Raw genomic sequence first — 24,115 nt, 5'->3', positions numbered from 1 at the left:
AGCCCTGGTCTGACAAATTCCCTTAGAAAGCGAAGCACAGAAAAAAATCCACCTTCATACCTGATTTAGGACTTTATGAATGTCAAGTGTTGCCATTTGGGTTAATTAATGCAGGAGCCACATTTCAGAGGCTTGTTAACAGTTGTTAGTGGGGTCACAGGACTTTGCTGGAGCTCACACAGATGATGTTGCTCTCTTCAGCAATTCCTGCTCAGCTCATAACAATCAGGGCCAGCCCTAGGGGTGGGCGACGTGGTCAGGGGGTGCCGTCCGAGTGACAGTAGCTGGCAGGCCTGGGCTGCCAGAATGGGGGTGAGTGCAGGCGGGCTTGGGGCGGGAGCCTCTGCCCAGCCAGGTGGGGAGCGGGCGATGCCATGCGGAGCTGCCACACCTCCGGGGAGCCCTCTCCATGCCCTCCAGGCAGCACTAAGGCAGAACCGTGCTCACCACTCTCGCCATCCCTCCTCCCCTGAGGGCCACACGCCGAGCCAGGCTCTCCCTGCAGCCTCCCATGGAAGCTGGTGGCTACTGCTGCTGGAGCAGCCGCACCATGGAGGGCGGCCAGTCGGCACTGCCAGCTTGCTGCTCTTCGGTGCCGGGCTGCGGGGAACTCGCTACCTTCCTGCTGGGCCAGCACCAGCTGCAGGGGGCTCCTGCCTTCTCCCTGCGGGTGAGCAGGCTGTCGGTCACTGACCTGCTGGGCAAGGGCCTGCTCCGCCCCATGGTGCTGGTCACTACGCGCACAGCTGGAGCCTCAGCGACCTGGGCTGGGGAGCAGCGGTGGGGTGGGGGGAGCCGGGCAGCCTGTGTCGGCTCTTCACCTTCCTCATGGCCTTCTTCGGGCTGCCCCAGGCTGCTGCTGCTGGCCATGGCCCTGGAGTGCTTGTTCCCCTGGGCCCCCCTTGACTTCTACCAGCCCCACATCAGCCACCACTCGGTTGCCACTGCTGGTCCCAGCTGCCATCGTGCTCTGCGCCCCCTTCTGCGCCCTGCCACTGCTGGGCTCCGCACCCCCGTGCAGTACGGCACCTGGTGCTTCATCCGCACGGCCAGCAGTGTCACCGCCGTGCTGGGCTGCTCTGTGCGCAACGTGGGCCTGCTGTGTTTGCTGGTGCTGGCCCCCGTGCGCAGCCTCGACCGCGTGGACCCTGGCTGCAGGGCAGGAGCTGCCCGGTGGCGGGCCAGGCACAGCGCCCCCCACAGAGCAGAGCACATGATGCAGCTGGATCCCCTCCTCCTGCTGGCCCACGGACTTGTGTTTTTCCCCGGTGGATGCTCCACTCCCGCTCCACCACGAGGCCCCGCCCTCGCTCCACCTCTTCCCGACCCCACTCTGCCCCCTCATCCGAGGCCCCCCAGCCCACCCACCACTCACTCCTCTCCACCCCCTCTCCTGAAACACTCCCCCCCGCCCACTGCACACTCTCTGCCTCCTCCCCCGAGCACCTCCCACCAGCCACTCGCTGGTCAGTGTCCAGCCCCGGGCGCCGTCAAACAGCTCTGGCTGGTGGGTGCTGTCAGAGAAACCTGCTCTGGCCAGTCCAGACTTGGACAAAGTCTTGGCTCTGTTCACTGGTGCAGGTAACACAGGTCTGGGGGCCTTGCTAACGCCAGCTGGTGAAGGCAATAAAAAGCATCCTGCTGCTTTAGTAAAACAAAAACTGACGCCCAGTGAACGAAATGACGGTGTCACAGACAAAGAACATTACGTGGCTGTGTGGGCAGCCCGGCAGCTACGGCCTCCCCCGTTCAGCAGAGAATTCAGGGGTCTACCAGCCCCTGCTCCAGAACAAAGGCACCGACTCCAGACTGCGACACTGGAGTGCGGAGCTTGAAGAATATGACACCAGACAAGAGGGTTCTGAGCCAATTCATGCAGATCAGCCAGTGGCTGACCCTGCTGCATCCATGTAGCGTGTGAGGTGTGATTCAGGGAGCTTTTGGTGCCAAATGACGGAGGGCACAGCGCGTGCAGAGGGTTTTACAGGGATCTTCTGGGTCAAGTCTCTACATTATTGTTCACCAAAGGGTGGCATGTGAGGTCTGTTACCGACAGCAGGTGGCCCTCTAGCCGTCATCATCACTGCAAAATGTAGGTAGGGATCATAGTTAGGGAATTATGGATCTAGTCTGAAAATTATATTCTTGAGGATTTGGGATTAAGGCAGGTTGCCAGGAGGAAACAAATCACAGGAATGTACCCCCCAGGCAGGAAGTAACAGACGCCTATCTTCCTGTCTGGCCATGTGTGTACGTTGCATTCTATGCCTCACACCGTGTGCGTTTTTGTGTACTGAGCCAGGTGCCGAGAGATTGTGATATCTACAAGAGAGGAAATCTACAGGAAGAACCAGTCAGAAGGGGAGTGTCCTGTTTATGAATAAAGACATAGGATTGTTCCAATAGACCTAAAAGTGCCCAGGAAGGGTCGATGGGGAAGCTGGGGAGAAGGTTACAATGAATAGAGGCAGGTGGTGGTCAGGGTCCTCTGTGTTGCAGTTGTTATTGTGGGTATAATTGTGTCCTGTGTCCCTTCTTTTGCCTTGAAGGGAGAACCATCATCTCAAGGGACGTCACTGGGACATAGCTGAGCGTGGGCTGGGATTGTGTCATTCGCAGGGGGGATAAGCAGGCAGAATTAGGAGAAGGCCAAGTACACGCTTGGGCCCTGCTCATTTCCTCTAGCCTCAGGCTGGCTCCCATATCGACCTTCCTGTCTCTCTGTCCCTACTCATCACACCAGCAGAGAGGATCTCCCTTATAGCCCTCCCACCAACCATTACCCAGAGCAGCCAGCTGGAACCCCTCCACACTAATCACTGTGGCAAGACTGGGGCTCGTCATCACCCATAGCTGGAGAAACCCTGGAGTGAGACTGGTGGGGGCTTACACCCTGGTACTAAACACATTGTTAGTGTCTCTCTATGAACCTTCACCTACTGTGCTTTCCCCTGCCTTGCCCAAGCCCAGGCCCCTCCAGCACCCCCACCCCACAATGGGCCTGCAGGACAGGCTGGGGAGGGGTGAAGAGAGATGCACTTGTTGGATTTTAATGTTGTCAATATTTGCAGAGGGAGGGGGAGGAGGGGATAGAGGAAGGGGAGGGGGAAAGGGCCTGTGGAAGAGGGAATACAGGGAAGAGAAGAGACACAGGGAAAGGGAAGAGGAAACAGAAGGAGGGGAGGGGGGATAGCTCAGTGGTGTGAGCATTGGCCTGCTAAACCCAGGGTTGTGAGTTCAATCCTTGAGGGGTCCGTTTGGGATCTGGGGCAAATATTGGGGATTGGTCCTGCTTTGAGCAGGGGGTTGGACTAGATGACCTCCTGAGGTCCCTTCCAACTCTGATATTTTATCCTAAGGAGAGGAGGAAGCATAGAGTGGGGAGGATGGAATACAGTGGGGGGGGGCACAGAGAGGAGAAAATGGAGAGAGGAGGATATAGGAACAGAGGGGAGGGGGCCACAGAGGGGCAAGAGGGAATGGAGGAACAAGAGGGGGCACGGGGAGGGGGAGCAGGCAATAGAGGGAGGACAGGGTGCAGGGGTAGGAGTAGGAAGGAAGAATGAGAGAAGAGGGCGATGAGGAAATCGAAGTTGGGGAGAGAGGGAGGAGGGAATGGAGGGAGGGGAGTGTTCTGGGGGAGGGGAAAGAAGGAATAGAGTGAGACGGGGATGGGGCAGAGGTGGGAGGGGGCACGGGAGGGGCAGGAGAGAAGAGAGGTAAGGGAGGGGGTACAGGGAGAGGGAATAGAAGGAGTCGGGATCTGGGATGGGGCAGGAGGGAATAGATGTAGGAGAGGAGACACAGGAAGGGGGAGGAGGGATTAAGGTGGAGGTGGGGGACATGGGGAGGGGGAGGATACAATACAGAGAGGGGAGAGGCCATGGAATTAAGAAGGAAGAAACAGAGGGAGGGGAGGCATCATGGAGGGGGCAGGAGGCATCCCAGGAACGGGAGGGGGCACAGGGAGAGGGCAGAGGGAATGGAGGAAGAGAAGGGGGCACAGAGAGGGACAGGAGGAAATAGGGAGCGGGGAAGTTATTTAGGGAAGAGCGGATAGAGGGAGGGTTGATGCGGAGGCTGGGGATAAGGGATGCAATGAATAGAGGCAGGGGGTGATCCAGAGGCTGCTGTTCTTGCAGTTGTTACTGTGGGTATAACTGTGTCCTTTGTCTCTTCTTTTGCCTTCTAGGAACCAGCATTACTGGAACAGGTACGTAGCTGGGCCTGGGCTGGGATTGTGTCATTAGCGGGGGGATGCACAGGCAGAATTAGGAGAAGGCCGGGTACACGCTGGGGCCCTGCTCATTGCCTCCAGCCCCAGGCTGGCTCCCGTATCGACCTTCCTGTCTCTCTGTCCCTACTCATCACCCCAGCAGAGGGGATCTCCCCTATAACCATCCCATTGACCCTTCCCCACTGATCACCATGGTAGGACTGGGGGTTGTGACCCCCAGCTGGAGAAGCTTGGGCTGCAGAGAGACTGGTGGGAGCTTAGACAACTTTCAGCTCCTTCTCACTAGCCCATGCTCTGCTCTTAAAGGCACAGAACAGACTTTCATGAGAGTCTTCGTACCATTTTTAAAGACAAGGGCTAAAATCTTTATGTAAAAAAAAGAGGTTATTTGATTCCTGGTACAAAACTAAAAACAAATAAGAGTGTCTGCTAAATTTACATCAATTTTCTAAAAAAGGAAATCTACACCCATGCTCCTTTTGGTTGGTGCTTTAAAAGTTTGTTGGTTAAAACTTTACTTGGTTTAACAGCACTGAGATTTTTAAGAGGTTAGGAAAGAAAGAGTGTGGAGGAGAAATAGCCCTCTGTCTGGTAAAATATGTTGCTATCTGTTTTACATAGACTGGTTGGTTGGTCTTTTGAGGTAGCCTGTGTGGGTTTTGTGTGAAGTGTGTAAACCTCAACCTTTATCTCCAGTTTACATGTAGTAATTTTTAGAGCAGTTTTCCTGTAGGCCAAACTTTAAAAAGCAAGCTAGCACTAGTTTTTAAAAGGCTGGTGTATTTCTACAAACCCTTGTATGTTTTAGCCCAATCATTGAACAAAAGCCACACCTCTTGGGGCATTAGATGTCATAGAATTGCATTTTCCTGAACCAGTCCTAAAGAATAGCTTGTGATTGGCAGGGCTGGATTAGCGCAGGGGCTTTAGGGGCTGCAGCCCAGAGCCCCGGGCTAAGGGGGGCCCCACAGGCCGGACGCAGCCTGCTGCTTCTTTTCATCCAGCCCTCGGCAAGAATCCATGCCGCAGACCAGACACCAGTCCCCGAGCCTCAGTGCCCCCTAACCCCCCACGTGGCTGGATCCGCAAGCTCTGGCCTAGGCAAGGGGCGTTCAGGGAAACTCTGTGTGCTGCCCCTGCCCCCAGCACTGGCTCTGCAGCTCCCATTGGCCGGGAACAGTGGCCAATGGAAGCTGCGGGGGCAGCACCTGCAGACACGGGCAGCGTGCACCATGCAGAGCAGCCAGGCCCCTCCGCCAGACATGCTGGCCACCTCGAGGAGCAGACCAGTGTGGAGCCAGGGCAAGCGGGATCCTGCCTTAGCTCTGCCGACCAGGAGCCACCCGAGGCAAGTGCCTCCTGGCCAGAGCCTGCACCCCACACCCCCTCCTGCACCCCAACCTCCTTCCCCAGCCCAAAGCTACCCTTCCCCTGCACCTAAACGCCCTCCCAGACCCTGCACCTCCACCCCAACTCCCTGTCCCAGCCCTGAACTCTCTCCCGCACCTAAACTTGCATCTAGAGCCTTTACCCCACACCTCCTGCCACACCCAACCCCCATCCCATCCCTAGCCCCACCCCAGAGCCCACCCCCTCTCACACCTCAATCTCCTGCCCTAGCCCTGAGCCCATTCCCGCACTCCAAACCCCCAGTGGCCCCATAAAATCTAATAGCCCCAGGCCCACAGGAGTGTTAATCCAGTCCTGGTGATTGGCTCAGCAAAGAGTCGTGGCTTGTCCAAGGCTGACTGCCCTGGAATTACTGACATTTGAATAGTGACAGGTTTCAGAGGGGTAGCTGTGTTAGTCTGTATCAGCAAAAACAACGAGAAGTCCTTGTGGCACCTTAGAGACTAACAAATTTATTTGAGCATAAGAAAGCTTAAACTCAAATAAATTTGTTAGTCTCTAAGGTGCCACAAGGACTCCTCATTGTTTTGACATTTGAGTAGTGGCAGCTGCAGAGACAGCTGGTGGGAAGAGAGAAACAGCTTTTCTTCCTTACCTGTTTTGAAACATTCTCTGAGTTCATGGTCTCTTTCTGTAAATGCCTGAAAGTCTTTTTTGCTTTTCTCAGCTGTTCTGCATCCTCTCTCACTTTGGGTTTTGTTTAACCCACCCCCACTTTGACTCATATTTAATGCCTCTATTTCAAAACACACATACAGTTATTCTCAGACTATATTTCAAAATAACCTAAATGCATAAAAATTATTGTTCTCTGAAAAGGTCTGTTAACAGATTTCTGCCTTAGCATTTTATTCCTCTGTTTACTAACATTTAAAACATATAAAAAGCTTATTTTCTTCTGAAAAAAAATAGTTTTTCCTTCTAACTTTTAAAATGGCTCCAACTGTGGACACACACGGAGAAGCAGTCCTAATCTTTGCTATAAAAATTATATTCTGTTTGGGGGACCCTCTTACTGATTTCATGACTGAATGCCATAGGGATATCCCACTAGAGAGCATTGAGGTATGTGAAGAGTTCACCCCTAACTGAAAAGGCAGAGGTTATGACCAGAGCCCTGCAAATCCCCAGATATCTACTTTATGTCCTGTGACAAGATGAACAATGTTAGTATGGTGGGTGCTGGGCTTTTCTTGGCAGGGGACTAAGATGTCACCCTTTTCCCTTGCTCTTGGGGCACAGAGGGCCCCATTAGTGACCCAGGAAGGTGGTAAAAGAGGGAAGCAGGGAAGGGGTCTGGGTTTGCTCCTCCCTCTGAGCCCCAGCCCCTCTCAACCCCTGTGGTTCTTACTCTCTTCCCCCTTGGGTGGGGTACCTGCAGTCCTTAGACACTGGGGGAAGGAGGACTCCCTTACTTCAGGTCTTTGGTCTTTCAAGTCTCATAGCACAGCTCCAATCCTCACTCCTTCTCTCTGACTTCCTGATGCCCCAGGGCGGGGGGTGTTATTAGGTTCCTGACAGGGCCTTAATTGACTGCAGGTGCTCCAATTAACCTGTAGCCACGCTCCCTAGTCTACAGGGAACTATGCCTTAATTAGCCTAGTGCTTATGTATTTCCCCTCGACCACTATCCCAGTGCTCCCTGGCCCTCCTGTATCACACTATACAGAGTTGTTGTCCTGGCAGTGCCAGCTGATTGCTCGCCACTTCTTGGGGGCTGCTGCTGCTGTTGTGGGGAGAGGACTCTGCTGGTGTGACCACCCACAGGGGAGGGCAAGGCCCCACTTTTCCCATTATCTTTGGGGCCTACCTTGGCTGGGTTGCTGCTGCTGCCCCCGGTAGTAGGGTACGGTCTGAGGGTGTTCCTTCTGGTATCCGCTCCAACTGTGACTAGGGTTGTTCCTCTCTCCTCCCTCCACCCGTTTTGTTCCAGCTTGCCCCTCCTCTCTGGCGGTCTGGGACTGCTCGTATTGATCAGCATAAGAAGCAAGACTTTCTGCTGAGTCCATTTTGTTATCCCATAAACACTGCTTTATATCATATATAAGACATGAGCCAGCTGAAGGGAATAGCTCAGACTTGCAGATGGAAGCAGGACTGCAGAATTCTGAGGGGAGACTGCTTGGTGAAGAAAATGGACAGTAGAAGCATGGGACTAAGAGAACCAGGCAGAGGAAAAAACGGGCTAGTGAAGGAGAAATAGAGCTCAAGAATAGGTTTGCTGAGTTGGAAAATGAAGAAGGGGCTGAGCAGGTAGTCACTGAAGGTGGAAGAGCAAGAAAGAAGAGAAGAGCAGCTAGTCCTATAGGAAAAGGGGAAGAGTCAATGGAGACTACACCAAATATGAGCCCCAGGAGGATACAGGATGGATTGAAGAGGATTACAAGGGAGAATAGGAATGGAAAGAACTTGCAGCCAGAGGGAACAGGGGATGGACCGGAAAATGGCATGGTCACCAGGAAAAGGCAGGTCTACGTGATCAGGGACTCTTTACTGAGAAGAATAGACAGGCCTGTAACCAGAGCTGATCCAGAGAATAGAAGGGTGTGCTGTCGTCCAGGTGCTAAGATACGGGATGTAGACCTGAGGTTGAAAAGGATCCTAAAGGGAGCGGGAAAGAATCCACTGATTACCCTTCAAGTGGGAACAAATGATACCAGTAGATTCTCGCTGCAACGTATCAAGGGAGACTATGCTAGGCTAGGGAAGACGCTTAAGGAAATCGAGGCTCAGGTGATCTTCAGTGGGATTCTGCCTGTTCCTAGAAAAGGGCAACAAAGGTGTGACAAGATTATGACTATCAACGCTTAAGGAAATAGATGGCTCAGGCAGTGGTGCTATAAGGAGGGCTTTGGGATGTATGGCCACTGGGAGGCATTCATGGACAGAGGACAGTTCTCTCGGGATGGACTTCATCTGAGTAGGGAAGGAAATAGACTTCTAGGATGGAGGCTGGCACAACTGATTAAGGGAGCTTTAAACTAGGAATTTGGGGGAGATGGTTGGGAGATGTCCAGGTAATCTCCATGCCGGATTTTAGCATTGAGAGGGAAGAAAACGAAGTAAGAAAGGATACAGCTGTGGGTTGGAGAATGTATATATGTAGGAAGGGCAGTGTGGATACCAGTCTAATAGGTCATACTGGCTGTAGAATGTCCATGCCTAATAGGGTACAGAATGTGAGCAAGGCCAAACAGCAAAAATTAAAATGTTTGTACACCAATGCGAGGAGTCTAGGTAACAAAATGGAGGAACTAGAGCTACTGCTGCAGGAAGTGAAACCAGATATTATAGGGATAACAGAAACATGGGGGAATAGTCGTCATGACTGGACTACAGGTATTGAAGGGTCTGTGCTGTTTAGGAAAGACCGAAATAAAGGTAAAGGTGGTGGAGTAGCACTGTATATCAATGATGAGGTAGAATGTAAAGAAATAAGAAGCGATGGAATGGATAAGACAGAGTCCGTCTGGGCAAAAATCACATTGGGGAAGAAAACTACTAGAGCCTCCCCTGGGATAGTGCTTGGGGTGTGCTGTAGACCGCCGGGATCTAATTTGGATATGGATAGAGCCCTCTTTAATGTTTTTAATGAAGTAAATACTAATGGAAACTGTGTGATCATGGGAGACTTTAACTTCCCAGATATAGACTGGAGGACGAGTGCTAGTAATAATAATAGGGCTCAGATTTTCCTAGATGTGATAGCTGATGGATTCCTTCAGCAGGTAGTTGCTGAACCGACTAGAGGGGATGCCATTTTAGATTTGGTTTTGGTAAGTAGTGAGGACCTCATAGAAGAAATGGTTGTAGGGGATAATCTTGGCTCAAGTGATCATGAGCTAATTCAGTTTAAACTGAACGGAAGGATAAACAAAAATAAATCTGCAACTAGGGTTTTTGATTTCAAAAAGGGCTGACTTTCAAAAATTAAGGAAATTAGTTAGGGAAGTGGATTGGACTGAAGAACTTATGGATCTAAAGGCAGATGAGGCCTGGGATTACTTCAAGTCAAAGCTGCAGAAGCTGTTGGAAGCCTGCATCCCAAGAAAGGGGGAAAAATTTCATAGGCAGGAGTTGTAGACCAAGCTGGATGAGCAAGCATCTCAGAGAGGTGATTAAGAAAAAGCAGAAAGCATACATGGAGTGGAAGATGGGAGGGATCAGCAAGGAAAGCTACCTTATTGAGGTCAGAACATAGAATCATAGAATCATAGAATATCAGGGTTGGAAGGGACCCCAGAAGGTCATCTAGTCCAACCCCCTGCTCAAAGCAGGACCAATTCCCAGTTAAATCATCCCAGCCAGGGCTTTGTCAAGCCTGACCTTAAAAACCTCTAAGGAAGGAGATTCTACCACCTCCCTAGGTAACGCATTCCAGTGTTTCACCACCCTCTTAGTGAAAAAGTTTTTCCTAATATCCAATCTAAACCTCCCCCACTGCAACTTGAGACCATTACTCCTCGTTCTGTCATCTGCTACCATTGAGAACAGTCTAGAGCCATCCTCTTTGGAACCCCCTTTCAGGTAGTTGAAAGCAGCTATCAAATCCCTCCTCATTCTTCTCTTCTGCAGGCTAAACAATCCCAGCTCCCTCAGCCTCTCCTCATAACTCATGTGTTCCAGTCCCCTAATCATTTTTGTTGCCCTTCGCTGGACTCTCTCCAATTTATCCACATCCTTCTTGAAGTGTGGGGCCCAAAACTGGACACAGTACTCCAGATGAGGCCTCACCAATGTCGAATAGAGGGGAACGATCACGTCCCTCGATCTGCTCGCTATGCCCCTACTTATACATCCCAAAATGCCATTGGCCTTCTTGGCAACAAGGGCACACTGCTGACTCATATCCAGCTTCTCGTCCACTGTCACCCCCATAGGTCCTTTTCCGCAGAACTGCTGCCTAGCCATTCGGTCCCTAGTCTGTAGCTGTGCATTGGGTTCTTCCGTCCTAAGTGCAGGACCCTGCACTTATCCTTATTGAACATGTAGGGATAAAGTGAGAAAGGCTAAAAGTCAAGTAGAGTTGGACCTTGCAAAGGGAATTAAAACCAATAGTAAAAAGTTCTATAGCCATATAAATAAGAAGAAAACAAAGAAAGAAGATGTGGAACTGCTAAACACTGAGGATGGAGTGGAGGTTAAGGATAATCTAGGCATGGTCCAATATCTAAACAAATACTTTGCCTCAGTCTTTAATAAGGCTAATGAGGATCTTAGGGATAATGGTAGCATGACAAATGGGAATGAGAATATGGAGGTAGATATTACCATATCTGAGGTAGAAGCGAAACTCAAACAGCTTAATGGGACTAAATCGGGGGGCCCAGATAATCTTCATCCAAGAATATTAAAGGAATTGGCACATGAAATTACAAGCCCATTAGCAAGAATTTTTAATGAATCTGTAAACTCAGGGGTTGTACCATATGACTGGAGAATTGCTAACATAGTTCCTATTTTTAAGAAAAGGAAAAAATGTGATCTGGGTAACTACAGGCCTGTTAGTTTGCCTTCTGTAGTATGCAAGGGCTTGGAAAAAATTTTGAAGGTGAAAATAGTTAAGGACATTGAGGTCAATGGTAAATGGGACAAAATACAACATGGTTTTACAAAAGGTAGATCATGCCAAACCAACCTGATCTCTTTCTTTGAGAAAGTAACAGATTTTTTAGACAAAGGAAACGCAGTGGATCTAATTTACCTAGATTTCAGTAAGGCATTTGATACCGTGCCACATGGGGAATTATTAGTTAAATTGGAAAAGATGGGGATCTATATGAAAATTGAAAGGTGGATAAGGAATTGGTTAAAGTGGAGACTACAGCGGGTCATACTGAAAGGTGAACTGTCAGACTGGAGAGAGGTTACCAGTGGAGTTCCTCAGGGATTGGTTTTGGGACCAATCTTTCTATTACTGACCTTGGCACAAAAAGTGGGAGTGTGCTAATAAAGTTTGCGGATGATACAATGCTGGGAGGTATTGCCAATTTAGAGAAGGACCAGGATATCATAAAGGAGGATCTGGATGACCTTGTAAACTGGAGTAATAGTAATAGGATGAAATTTAATAGTGAGAAGTGTAAGGTCATGCATTTAGGGATTAATAACAAGAATTTTAGATATAAGCTAGGGACGCATCAATTAGAAGTAAAGGAGGAGGAGAAGGATCTTGTAGTATTGGTTGACCACAGGATGACTATGAGCCACCAATGTGATATGGCTGTGAAAAAAGCTAATGCAGTCTTGGGATGCATTAGGCGAGGTATTTCCAGTAGAGATAAGGAGGTATTAGTACCGTTATACAAGGCACTGGTGAGACCTCATCTGGAATACTGTGTGCAGTTCTGGTCTCCCATGTTTAAGAAGAATGAATTCAAACTGGAACAGGTACAGAGAAGGGCTGCTAGGATGATCCGAGGAATGGAAAACTTGTCTTATGAAAGGAGACTCAAGGAGCTTGGCTTGTTTAGCCTAACTAAAAGAAGGTTGAGGGGAGATATGATTGCTCTCTATAAATATATCAGAGGGATTAATACCAGAGAGGGAGAGGAATTATTTAAGCTCAATACCAATGTGGACACAAGAACAAATGGATATAAACTGTCCATTGGGAAGTTTAGACTTGAAATTAGACGAAGGTTTCTAACCATCAGAGGAGTGAAGTTCTGGAATAGCCTTCCAAGGGAAGCAAAAGACCTATCTGGCTTCAAGATTAAACTCGATAAGTTTATGGAGGAGATGGTATGATGTGATAACATGATTTTGGCAATTAATTGATCTTTAAATATTCATGGTAAATAGGCCCAATGACTTGTGATGGGATGTTAGATGGAGTGGGATCTGAGTTACTACAGAGAATTCTTTCCTGGGTATCTGGCTGGTGAGTCTTGCCCACATGCTCAGGGTTCAGCAGACCGCCATATTTGGGGTCAAGAAGGAATTTTCCTCCTGGGAAGACTGGAAGAGTCCCTGGGGGTTTTTCGCCTTCCTCTGTAGCATGGGGCACAGGTCACTTGCTGGAGGATTCTCTGCACTTGATGTCTTTAAACCATGATTTGAGGACTTCAAGAGCTCAGACATAGGTGAGAGGTTTATTGCAGGAGTGGGTGGGTGAGATTATGTGGCCTGCATTGTGCAGGAGGTCAGACTAGATGATCATAATGGTCCCTTCTGACCTTAATGTCTATGAGCCTATGAGTCTGTATCCTCCTTGGACATATTCAGGAATTGCTCCTGTGTCATCAAATCACACACTTCTCAAAGCTAGTTTCACCCCTTCCTTTGACCAATTTATCTAACAGATCCTTCATCTGATTTACATAAACTACATTACTTAGTCCAGGCCCTCTCTTAAGGAATCTAAATTTTACTCTGTAAGTTTCAGGTGTACCTTGAAATTGCTTTAAAACCAAATCCTTGAATTTATTATAGTCAGAAGCCTTATCAATAGGCATCTTATTGAATATGTTCAGAACTCTTTCAGTCAATTTTGCGACCAGTGTGGTTATTTTGTGAGCTTTAGGAATTTGATGGAGTGTGCACAGGTGAGAAAATTTTCAGCAATATCACTGGATTCATCATACTGTGGACATAGTAGCTCCCATATGTGGATTGTTGGAGAAGAATTGTTAGGATTATTCAGTATATTTTGCTGAGTCTTTGCCTTCTTCATCTCCAAAGCATGCTTCCTCTCTTTTTTTTCTCCTCCATTTCTTTTGCCTCCATTTCTCTTCTGTGGGCAGCCTCCCTTTCTTTTTCTTTGGCTGCTTGTGCATCCATCTCCATCTGTCTGAGTTTTACCCGTCTTTCATGTTCCTTTTGTTTTTCCTTAGCCTCAAATCTGGCTAATTCCAGCTTCTGTTGAGTATTGCTCTCTGTCATTCTAACCTCTCTGTTTTTAACCTAGCTATACCTGAGAGTTAGAAAGAAAAAAAAAACCTGGCTTGTAAAATTTTGCTGTGCTGTAACCTGATACCTATTTTATGTGATAGCTGTTCTCAGCCTACAGAAAAATCCTTTTGTTAGGCTTGCTGCTCTGTCCCCCAGGCAGAGAGACAGAATCTACAGCTGTAATCACCTTTTACAAAACCTTTTAAAATCTTGCTGTGCTTCTGGTTCAAAATGATCTCACCTCTAACACCATGTCAAGGTTCCTTCCCCACTCTGAACTCTAGGGTACAGATGTGCAGACCTGCATGAAAGACCCCCTAAAATTATTTTTACCAGCTTAGGTTAAAAACTTCCCCAAGGTACAAACTTTGCCTTGTCCTTGAACCATATGCTGCCACCACCAAGCGTTTTAAACAAAGACCAGGGAAAGAGCACACTTGGAGACGTCTTCCCCCAAAATATCCCCCCAAGCCCTACACCCCCTTTCCTTGGGAAGGCTTGATAAGAATCCTCACCAATTTGTACAGGTGAACACAGACCCAAACCCATGGATCTTAAGAACAATGAAATATTAATCAGGTTCTTAAAAGAAGAATTTTAATTAAAGAAAAGGTAAAAGAATCACCTCTGTAAAATCAGGATGGTAAATACCTTACAGGGTAATCAGATTTAAAACATAGAGAATCCGTCTAGGCAAAACCTTAAGTTACAAAAAGACACAAAACAGGAATATACATTCCATCCAGCACAGCTTATTTTACCAGCCATTAAACAAAAGGAAATCTAACGCATTTCTAGCTAGATTACTTACTAACTTAACAGGAGTTGTGATGCTGCATTCCTGATATGTTCCCAGCAAAAGCATCACACAGACAGAGCAAACCCTTTGTCGTTCCCCCCCCCCCCCCCGATTTGAAAGAATCTTGTCCCTTCATTGGCCATTTTGGGTTAGGTGGCAGCGAGGTTATCTTAGCTTCTTAACCCTTTACAGGTGAAAGCTTTTGCCTCTGGCCAGGAGGGATTTTACAGCACTGTATATAGAAAGATGGTTACCCTTCCCTTTATATTTATGACAGGTGCCCAGGGACATCCTGGGTCCTTTACCAAGGAAATCAAGTGACAGCATGTTTGTCTCATGAAATAAGGTCACAGATTGCCTGGATGAAAAGCGTTGGAATGGTTTTGGATGAGCAATTATTTATTAGACATGAGAGCAGCTTGTTAATTAAGTCTAGGCTCTAGAATGCATGTGGTGATTTTATTTTATATGTAGCCATTTGTTTTCAATACTTCTACTTGCTACTACTTGAACCTCTGTGCTTTGGTAAATGAACTGATATTGGATCTCACTATGAACATATCTAAGTGCTGTGAGTTGAGTGGAGCGATGATCTGAGGTGTAACTGGTAAGCTGGGGTGCACTGTTTCTTTGGAAGCAGCAGATGTGTGCATACTGAGAGTGTCCAGTGATCAGAGACTGGACACACCAGGGAGGGGCTCAAGGGTTGGAATGTACCAAGTGCTAACCTGTAGAGTGAGAGCGGGGCCTCTGAGGCCGTGAGGGGAGGGCTTGTGTTACCCTTGGCCAAGCTGGGGAGCTGACCCAGTACAGGCATAGAAAAAGCTTCCTCACACTAAGGGCAGGTGGTAAGGAGCTGCCTCACAACCCTAGGTCCCTCTGGAAAGAATCATATTAGGTGTATTCCGGTAGTACCTGGGTACCCCAGCCATGGACCAGGACTCTCCATTGTGCTAGGCACTGTACAAACAGGGATTTTTAGGCATTGCAGCAAAGGAGAGTTTTGAGGAGGGATTTGAAGGCGGAAGATTAAGTAGTTTTGTTGATATTTATTGCGACCTCCTCCCAAGTGCGGGGGGGGCAGCATGGGAGAAAGCACAAAGGAGCTTGTTCAAAGTGTGAGTGATGGAGGCTAGCATCATAGGCAAGGATCCTGAGGCCTCAAGTCCTTTTAGAACTAGGGTGAGCAGCAGCCATTTTGGAAGAGGTCAGTTTTCTCCTGGAGTTCTCTGCAGTAGAAAATTGTTTTTCAGAACCTGCTGAAGGAGAAATTTTCCTTTAAGAAGAACAATGGCATAAAATTACCATTAATTCTCAACCATTTATTCAAATATAGTTCACACAAATTAGTTCTGGGGTCCTGCAATTCTCCATTCAGGAATCACTGATACCTAGAGCATAGATTCATAAAGTTTAAGGCCAGAAGGGACCATCAGGATCATCTAGTCTGACCTCCTCTATGTTGCAGGCCACAGAACCTCACCCACCCACTCCTGTAATAGACCCAGAACCTCTGGCTGAGTTACTGAAGTCCTCAAATCATGATTTAAAAATGTCAAGTTACAGAGAATCCACCATTTGCCCTAGTTGAAACCTGCAAGTGACCCATGCCCCATGCTGCAGAGGAAGCCTATAAAAACAAACAAACCAACCCTCTACCAGTCTCACAAGGAGGAAAATTCCTTCCTGACCCCAAATATGGCCATCAGTTAGACCCTGAGCATGTGGGCAAGACCCACCAGCCAGACACCTGGGACAGAATTCTTTGTAGTAACTTAGAGCCCTCCCCATCTACTGTCCCATCACCGGCCGTCGGTGTTATTGTCTACTAGGAGTCACAGACTGGCTGTTGCCGAATGCCATTGTAGGCAGTCTCGTTATACCATCCCCTCCATAAACTTATCAAGGTCAGTCTTGAAATCAGTTAGGCTTTTTGCCCCTTCTGCTCCCCTTAGAAGGCTGTTCCAGAACTTCACTCCTCTGATGGTTAGAAACCTTCATCTAATTTCAAGCCTACACTTACTGATGGCCAGTTATAGCCATTTGTTCTTGTGTCCGCATTGGTGCTAAACTAAAATAACTCCTCTCCCTCCCTGTTATTTATCCCTCTGATGTATTTATAGAGAGCAATCATATCTCCCCTCAGCCTTCTTTTGGTTACGTTAAACAAGCAAAAATCTTTGAGTCTCCTCTCATAAGGTAGATCTTCCATTCCTAGTAGCCCTTCTCTGCACCTATTCCAGTTTGAATTTATCTTTCTTAAACATGGGAGAGGAGAATTGTACACGGTATTCCAGATGAGGTCTTACCAGTGCCTTGTTTAATGGTACTGACACTTCCCTGTCTCTACTGGAAATACCTCGTCTGATGCATCCTAGCACCGCATTAGCCTTTTTCATGGCTGCATCACATTGGTAGCTCGTAGTCATCATGTGATCAAACAATACACCCAGGTCTTTCTCCTCTTCTGTCACTTCCAACTGGTACATCCCCAGCTTATAGCAAAAATTGTTCTTGTTAGTCCCTAAATGCATGATGTTGCAATTCACACTATTAAATTTCATCCCATTTCTATTACTCCTGTTTTCAAGGTCCTCCAGATCTCCTTATATGATATTCCGGTCCTCCTCCATATTAGCAATATTCTCCAACTTTGTGTCATCCGCAAATTTTATTAGCACACTCCCACTTTCTGTGCCAAGGTCAGTAATAAAAATGTTAAATCAGATTGATCCCAAGACTGACCCCTGAGGAACACCACTAGTAAACTCCCTTCAGCCTGACAGTTTACCATTCAGCATGACCCATTGTAGTCTCCTCTTTAAAGAGTTCCTTATCCACCTTTCTATTCTCATATTAATCCTCGTCTTCTCAAATTTAACTAATAATTCCCTATGTGGAACTGTATCTAATGCCTTATTTAAATCCAGGTTGATTAGATCTACTGCTTTTCCTTTGTCTGAAAAATCAGTTATCTTCTCAAAGAAGAAAATTGGGTTGGACTGGTAGGATCTACCTTTTGTAAAACAATGTTGTATTTTATCCCAACTACCATGTACCTCTATGTCCTTAACCACTTTCTCTTTCAAAATTCCAGTACCTTGGATACACCTGAGGTCAAACTAACAGGCTTGTAGTTTCCAGGTTGACTTTCTTTTCCCTTTCTTAAAAATAAGAACAGTATTAGCAATTCTCCAGTCACAGGGCACAACCCGCAAGTGTACAGATTCATTAAAAATCCTTGCTATTGGGCTTGTAATTTCATGTGCCAGTTCCTTTAATATTCTTGGATGGAGATTATCTTCCCCCTTGTCTCCCAATTTAATCCCATTAACCAAAAGATTTTCATGAAAAAAACCCAACAAAATTGTATTCTGACTTTGGAACAATTGGCGAGTGATCCTTTCACCACACATAGATTTCTATATCCCCTGCAATGCTACCATAGCCAATGGAGAGGCGGGAGGCGGAGCTCCTTCCCTTACTCCTGCCTCTGTCTTTCTCTGGCTTCATGTCTGTGGGGGAAACTAGTTTAAAATATGCCATCACTTTCTTTGGGTGTCCCATATTCCCTGTAAGGGGAACCAATCCCTCCACCCTGATCAGCTTTTGCCAGGTTTTGTCTGGGGTCACTCTCCTTCCTGCTGCGTCTGACCCAGGTACAATCCAATTAGCATTTGTGATGGTTCCCTATCAGATTATATCCAGGTCTATTTCCCTCTGCAGGGGAGAGGGTGGCCATCACCCCTGAGTATTCCCAGCTGTACTTATATACCAGACCTACACAATCAGATATGAACTACAGCGCATATGGTATATGGCCGTCAAACATCTTGACAGATGAAAGGAGATGCAACAAAGTTGGTCCCCAGTGGTGCTTAGCGATGGTATGGGGAAAAGAGTCTGATACGTGAGCAGCAAACCTTCTCCCAGTGGCTACAGGTCTTCTCGCCAGATAGAGGTTGGAGCCCACTCTGCTTCCTTCCTTGTCTGTGAGCCTCAGCCTGGGCTCTCTGATGGCTCTCCACCGTGACTGCACCAGTTTTAACCCAGTTCCTCCCAGCTGAGCAGTTGTGGGCAGAGTTCTCCCAGTTGTCACTGGGAATCCTGAATTTCTTGAGACCTTGCTTGACCCTTGTCACTGTATCGGAGCTTTGGCCTTCCTCTGCGTCACAGGAGTTCTTACGTTGGCCACAGAGCACGGCCTTCCACAGACGATCTTGAGGCATGCGAGTCACGTGTCCCAGACAGTGAAGCAAGCGAGCGTCCAGCATAGTCTGCATAGACTGTAGGCTGGTTCTCTCATGGATCTCGTTATTGATGATCCACTGGTACCAAGTGACTCCAAGAAAGCAGAGGTGGGAACTGTTCAATCTCCACTCCTGCTTGGAGTATGTGACCCAGCTTTCACAGCCATAAAGGAGGATACTAAGGACAGAAGCCTGATAAACAGATACGTGTGTTCAGGGCTACCCATAGGCAGGGGCGGCAGGTTTGTAGAAATTTTGGTGGTGCCCAGAACACACAGAACCCTCACCCCCCCCCCACCCAAACTCCCCCCACACACCTGCCTAAAGCTCTGGGAGGGAGTTTGGGTGGGGGAGGGGGTCTGGGGTTCAGGCGATTGGGGTGCACGAGGGAGTGGGGATGCAGGCTCTGAGAGGGAGTTTGGGTGCAGAAGGGGTGAGAGGTTGGGCTCTGGGAGGAAGTTTGGTGGGGGACGGGGTCTGGGGTGCAGGCTCTGGGATGGAGTTTGGGTGCAGGCTCTGGGCTGGGGCAGGGGATGGGGTGCAAGAGGGGTGCAGGGTGCAGGCTCTGGAAGGGAATTTGGGTGCAGAAGGGGTGAGAGGTTGGGCTCTGGGAGGAAGTTTGGTGGGGGACGGGGTCTGGGGTGCAGGCTTTGGGATGGAGTTTGGGTGCAGGTGCTGGGCTGGGGCAGGGGATTGGGGTGCAAGAGGGGTGCAGGGTGCAGGCTCTGGAAGGGAATTTGGGTGCAGAAGGGGTGAGAGGTCGGGCTCTGGGAGGGAGTTTGGGTGGGGAGGGGGTCTGGAGTGCAGGCTCTGGGAACGAGTTTGGGTGCTGGGTGCAGGCTCTGGGCAGGGGGCGGGGGTGCAGGAGGGGGTGGGTGTGCAGGCTCTGGGAGGAGTTTGGGGACAAAAATAGGTGCAGGGGAGGGGTGGCAATGCAAGAGGGAGTTGGGGGAGGGGGTGTGGGGTGCAGGATGGGGGTGCAGGAGGGGTGAGGGGTGCAGGCTCTGGGAGGGAGTTTTCGGGGCGAGAGGAGGTGCGGCAGTGGGGGTGCAGGAGGAAATTTGGGGGCCGGAGGGTGTGTTTGTGGAGGGGGTGTGGGGTGCAGGATGGGGGTGCAGGAGGGGGTGAGGGGTGCAGGCTCTGGGAGGGAGTTTTCGGGGCGAGAGGAGGTGCGGCGGTGGGGGTGCAGGAGGAAATTTGGGGGTCGGGTGTGTTTGTGGAGGGGGTGTGGGGTGCAGGATGGGGGTGCAGGAGGGGGTGAGGGGTGCAGGCTCTGGGAGGGAGTTTTCGGGGCGAGAGGAGGTGCGGCGGTGGGGGTGCAGGAGGAAATTTGGGGGCCGGAGGGGGTGTTTGTGGAGGGGGTGTGGGGTGCAGGAGGGGGGTGCAGGAGGGGGTGAGGGGTGCAGGCTCTGGGAGGGAGTTTTCGGGGTGAGAGGAGGTGCGGCGGTGGGGGTGCAGGAGGAAATTTGGGGGCCAGAGGGTGTGTTTGTGGAGGGGGTGTGGGTGCCGGCTCTGGAAGTGGATGGGGGGGGTTGATGCTTACTTGGGGCACCCCCTCCGGCAGCGGCTCCCAGGTGGGGCAGGCCGGGGGGTCTCCTCACGCTGCTGTCTCCAGGCACCACCCCTGCAGCTTCCCATTGGCCGCAGGGGCATTTGGGGCAGGGGCAGCGCACAGCGGCATAACCCCCTCACACGGGCTGCAAGGACCTGCTGGCAGCCCCATGGAACTAGTGCGCGGGAAGCTGCTCAGCCCCGCTGGGTGGCGGCGGGAGCCCTCGGGCTGTTTTAAATCGCCCGGGGGCGGCAGGGGTTCTTTGCTGGAGCCGGCCCCCTGGGACAGGAATATTCCTGGTGCCCGAGCTCCATGGGCCCATAGAACTCGCTGCCCATGCCCATAGGCACTGACTCTGTGGGTGCTCCAGGGCTGAAGCATCCAAAGAAAAAAAATGATGGGTGCTCAGCACCCATCGGCAGCCCCCCCGATAAGCTCCTCCCCCTCCGCCCCCCGTGGCTCCTGTGTGCCTGTGATCAGCTGTTCAGGCAGAGGAAGGAGGGTTAGGGGGAGAAGGAGATAGGGGGAGGAGGGAATAGAGGTAGGTTTGATGAGGAGGCTCTGGAGTGTCTTCCAGGAGTCTGCTGCATTACCTGAGAGTTTCTGCTCCTCGGGGGATTTTAGTTGCTCCATCTCCAGGATGACTCCATCACACAGTCCTCTTTCCTTTGTCCTCTCTTCTGCCTCTCTCCGGTACCTTATGTTCGCTTGCGTATTCATAAGAAGGCGGCACAGTCTGGACTCTAAGAAGTAAGGCTTTTTGTAGAACTAAAACAGAGTTATCTAAGACAAAGGAGAGCCATGTGCTCCCAGCTGTGTGTATCTTGGCCAGGGTTACAGGCTTTCCTCTTTTCCTGTTGTTTTGAAACTTTCTCTGCAGCCTCTCCAAGTTTATTTTCTCTCTCTGTCCATAACAGGCTGAAACGTTTGCTTTGCTCAGCTGTTCTATAGCCTCTCTTTATTTAAAATGTGTAAAAAGCCTATTTTCTTCTGAAAATATTTTTCTTCTAACCTTTACAATGGCTCTAAATGTGAAACACACACACAAATATCCTAATGTTCCCCATAAAAAAATTCAAAATGGCCACCACACTAAAACTGTACAGTCCAAAAATAAGAGTGGAGGACATAAGCCAAAAGGAGGACATAGAAATCTGTCAAAATTATATGGTTATGAAAGGGATAGAGGGCTTTAATGCCTTAGGAAGGGCCACATCTCCATTGTTCACAACTACCAATCTTCAAATCATTAGGAACGTCACATGGTCACATTCTAATGAGGTTTCTGGTTTAGTGAGCATGTGTGAGACTTTTAGTTAAGAAGCCAAGGCATTTCCCAGACTAAAATCTTTGTTACTATTAGGGTGACCAGATGTCCCAATAAAATCGGTACTGTCCCGATTTTAAGGTCTTTGTCCCACGTCCCGACTGATGCACGGTCAGGACACCATTTGTCCCGATATTGCAGCTTTCGCTGCTCCGGCGTTTTTTGGTTTTGTTTTGTTTTTCTTCTGCAGCTCTGGCGGGTTCTGTTTTTGTTTTTTGCTTCCTCTGTGTGTCCTGATATTTTCCCTGTTAAATCTGGTCACCCTAGTTACTATGGAGTTATGGAGTTATGCCTGGTTTGGGTGGGGGGGGTGCAGAAAGTGGGGGAAGGAGGCACATAGAGCCTTTAGCATGAGGGAATGGGGGACAGAAAGAGCCCTTGGCATGGGGGGAAAAGGAGAAATGAGGGCAAAGGAGTAATGCAGTTTCTCACAGAGCCAGTGCTATGGGAGGAGAATGGGTCACCTTGCCATGGGAGGAAGGGTGAATGGGGGGCCCACAGAAGTCCTGGTTTGGGGGAGATTAGGAGACCCTGGAATGGGAAGGGGACCCTGCACAGAACCCCTGCCATGGGAGAAGGGGGAAATGGAAGGCACACACAACCTCTGGTGTGTGTGTGGGGGGAGAGTTTGGAGAGACTTGCAGGAAACCCCTGAAATAGAGGGGGGTGGGTGGGTGGGATGCAGGGAGCTACTTGGGGAAATGGAGGGATGCAGGGAACCCAAGGTGGGTGCAATGAGCTCAGCCTATGTGAGTTATGCAATGTGAGAACCTCCCTAGTTTATTTTATATGTTTAAATCCGCCTGAAAATTAGATTAATTTGATGACTTGATATTGACCCACTGTCGTAAATATAAAGGGAAGGGTAAACCCCTTTAAAATCCCTCCTGGCCAGAGGAAAAATCATCTCACCTGTAAAGGGTTAAGAAGCTAAAGGTAACCTTGTTGGCACCTGACCAAAATGACCAGTGAGGAGACAAGATACTTTCAAAAGCTGGGAGGAGGGAGAAAAACAAAGGGTCTGGGGCTGTCTGTATGCTGCTTTTGCCGGGGACAGAAGAGGAATGGAGTCTTAGAACTTTTAGTAAGTAATCTAGCTAGGTATGTGTTAGATTATGATTTCTTTAAATGGCTGAGAAAAGAGTTGTGCTGAATAGAATGACTATTCCTGTCTGTGTGTCTTTTTTGTAACTTAAGGTTTTGCCTACAGGGTTTCTCTATGTTTTGAATCTAATTACCCTGTAAGGTATCTACCATCCTGATTTTACAGAGGTGATTCCTTTACTTCTATTAAAAGTCTTCTTGTAAGGAAACTGAATGCTTGTTCATTGTTCTAAGATCCAAGGGTTTGGGTCTGTGGTCACCTATGCAAATTGGTGAGGATTTTTACCAAACCTTCCCCAGGAAGTGGGGTGCAAGGGTTGGGAGGATTTGGGGGGGAAAGACGTGTCCAAGCTACGTTTCCCAGTAAACCCAGTTAAAGTTTGGTGGTGGCAGTGGAAATTCCAAGGGCAAAGGGTAAAATTAATTTGTACCTTGGGGAAGTTTTACAGTGTCTACACCTGCTGATGGGTCAAGTCACCCACTGCCATGAGAAAACCCATGGAAGTGCTTGGGGGAGCAGGGGAGGCTGCCCCAGGGTGAACAAGGTGGAGTTTCCATCACACTGTTGGGATGATCTGATGGCTGGTCAGTGCCCTTTGACAAATGAGTTGGCGGTCTTGGTCCTCTTCCTAGGGGACAAGTGTCCCTTCAGAAACACTGCCAACAGAACTAGCATTAAGTCCCCCGTGTTAATGTTGTCAGTAGAGACACCAGGGACTATGTGAGCCATGTAGACCTAACTCCTTTTCCCCCCTCCACAGACAGTCCCGTCAGCTCAACAGTACGGTGTATCAGTCACCGTGTGTGTGTGTGTGAAATCTGATCTGCCACTGGCCACAGCATCCCAGATTTGGGGTTTTATATAGGACAGTATCGTCGTCTATGATTCAATCACTTCTGCCTTTGTAATGGGCTTAAATTAATTCTTTTAAATGTTTCATTTCTGTTTCCTGTCATTGCAGACAGTGAAGGCGATATTCGCTTTTTATGCTCAAAAGATCAAGAAAACTCTGAATGAGATGGAAAGAGAAGATGCAGCCGCACTGGAGAAAAAACCTGACAGGGAGCAGGAGAAGAAGGAAGAGTTGAAGTAGAAATTGGAATGGTTACAAAAAGTGGAGCCGGTAGTTATCAATATTGTGTTAAATCTCAGTGGTTTGGGAAATGTGCTAACCAGTCAGCAAATCACATTCATGAAGGGCCTGGCAAACCTTGTTGATGGAAGAATTCAGAGAGCAAATGATGAAGCAGAAGTAACTGCAGTAGTGAGTGAGGCTGCAAAAGAGGGTAATCACCTGCTTCACAGAAAATCTGCTGAACTGCTTGGGAGAGATGGGAGTAAGAAACTAAAGCAAAGCCTGGATCAAATGGCAGGTTCATATTCTTCACTAGTCCAAAGTGAATTTAGGGAAACTGAATTTAGCAAGGAATTCAGTGCCTATGCAGACAGGTGTGGTCCTGAAATTTTTCAGCCTTCATAGGAGTCCTGCCAAAACCTGTTAAAATCGCTGTGCTCTCAGCAGGGTGTACCATGCCCCTTTTG

At 48.9% G+C, this 24,115-nt stretch overlaps 1 pseudogene; it reads left to right on the top strand.

The window, feature by feature from the left end:
• Positions 1-511: 511 nt before the first annotated feature.
• Positions 512-23,666, top strand: LOC140912996 (prostaglandin D2 receptor-like; annotated as a pseudogene).
• The last annotated feature ends 449 nt before the right edge of the window (positions 23,667-24,115 follow it).

The sequence above is a fragment of the Lepidochelys kempii genome, chromosome 6 (assembly GCF_965140285.1).
Source record: "Lepidochelys kempii isolate rLepKem1 chromosome 6, rLepKem1.hap1, whole genome shotgun sequence".
NCBI lineage: Eukaryota > Metazoa > Chordata > Testudines > Cheloniidae > Lepidochelys > Lepidochelys kempii.
Note: the sequence above shows the minus strand (reverse complement) of the source record. Positions and strands in the feature narration are given on the sequence as shown.